This window comes from Episyrphus balteatus, chromosome 4 (assembly GCF_945859705.1).
Source record: "Episyrphus balteatus chromosome 4, idEpiBalt1.1, whole genome shotgun sequence".
In the NCBI taxonomy this organism is placed as follows: Eukaryota; Metazoa; Arthropoda; class Insecta; order Diptera; family Syrphidae; genus Episyrphus; species Episyrphus balteatus.
In genome coordinates this window covers 37,815,637-37,817,440 of record NC_079137.1, presented here as the reverse complement: position 1 = coordinate 37,817,440, position 1,804 = coordinate 37,815,637, and the positions used below count along the sequence as shown (strand labels likewise).

The 1,804-nt window shown below is 32.8% G+C and overlaps 1 long non-coding RNA gene across 1 annotated transcript; it reads left to right on the top strand.

The window, feature by feature from the left end:
* The first annotated feature begins 822 nt into the window (after positions 1-822).
* LOC129918665 (uncharacterized) lies at positions 823-1,496 on the top strand. Its single transcript, XR_008772982.1, has 4 exons — positions 823-1,065; positions 1,139-1,207; positions 1,319-1,386; positions 1,446-1,496. It is a non-coding gene; the product is annotated as an uncharacterized LOC129918665 (long non-coding RNA).
* Positions 1,497-1,804: the final 308 nt, after the last annotated feature.

Genomic DNA, 1,804 nt, shown 5'->3' with positions numbered 1-1,804 from the left:
AACAAATAAACTTAACAAAACAATAAAAATATAAGTTGGGATAATATTTTGTCCAAAAATTCGTTGAAAAAGGCACCAAATTCAAGAAACAAAGTGAACTGAGTTCGATCAGAAAATCTAAATGAGTGAAAAAATGCAGAACACCTAATTTCATTTTCGGCAAGTGAATGCCCAAAGAGTTAAATGCAGAACGTGAAAGTCTCAAATACATACCTACTAATTTTCAATGAACTTTCTTTTTTATGTTTAATCCAAAATTCATATTTTTTTTCGTAACACGTTGCTTTCCAAAACAGAAGCGCAAAATGGAACTAAATGTAACCATTAGTTATGTTGACCACTAAGATTCAAAAATTTCTATTTCCAATATCTTTAAAATGCGGCGGCGTTTTGAGATTGCATAAGAAGTTTTGCCAAATTGAACGGTGATGTAATTCGACGTCAAAATACCAAAAATTTGATCTGTAGAATTCCGAATCGGACTAAAATCCGAAAAGAAATTACGCCAACCCTCAACGTCAGCTGATGCTCTTACTCCAACAAACATCCGTTTCAGAATTGGGAGGGGGCTCGAGCATCTGAGCTGCCTCTAAATCTTTAAGATTTACGAACAAGTTTCAGTTAATCATGTTCACTATGATTAAATCAGCTAGATCATAACATAATCTTGAAGGCTTGGGGGGGGTGGGGGGCTTGAGCCCCACAAGCCCCCTGACAATTATTTCCCATTACATCAATGAAATCTTGAATATTCATAGAAAAAATAGTCACACCCACTACAACAGTACATCGGTTTTGTTTTTAAATTTTGTTTTCTTTTTAAAATATTAAAATTATTTTACGAGAAGACTATAATATTTTTTTTCGTTCTTGCTCCGCCTTCTGGGGCCTATAAAACCACAACTGACGATGTTTCTATTTGCAATATTTCCACCTCCTTACACCCAAAATATATAGCCAAATGGGAAAAAGAAGGCATTTCTTGGCAAAGTTTAATTGTCAATTTAAATTCACCCTACAACCAAACCAAAAAAACACCAACAACATTGCACCGAATAGTCTGGGGTGAATTTTATTTTTAATTATTTTTTTTATATTCTTTCACGAGAGCTAAAAATTTATGAATAAAATATACTAGGTGTAGCTGACTAATGAGGTCCTCTAAATGTTGAACAAGAGCTAACAAATTAGCATGCATGTCTGTCAGGTTGTTATTTCATCACCTTATTGCCCTTTTAATCACCTGTGTCATCTATATTTCATTTTTTGATTTTTCAAAAAACATAAATCATATGTATGAAAAAATTATTATTTTTAGAAATGAATTTATGAATATCAAGTTGTTGAATCAGAAATAATTTAATAATCTAGTACCGGATGTTCGTGGTAAAAATTATAATTTTACACATAATAATGTCAATCATCTTGTAAATTCTTTTCTATAGCTACATTTTTGCTGAGAAACATGAAAAATCTTCAGTTACAATGGATAATTGGACTGGTGTACATCGAGCCTTTGTAATTAAAGCCTACTACAAAAATAGTGACTCGATTGTGGTAGCACAGAAACTTTTCAAAAGACATTTCGGTTCGTATGCCATTCCATCAGCGACAACCATTAAAACATGGGTGAAGCATTTTGAAGCAACTGGAGCAGTGACACGAGTGGCAGAACGAAGATCATCAAATTCAGGATTATGACGAATGCTGAGTAGAAAGAGGATGGTTTTCTTGGTCGACTTTGGATATAAGTGCAAACAAATTAAAAATTTTCAAAGTAATGAAATATATTCCACAAAAGTTG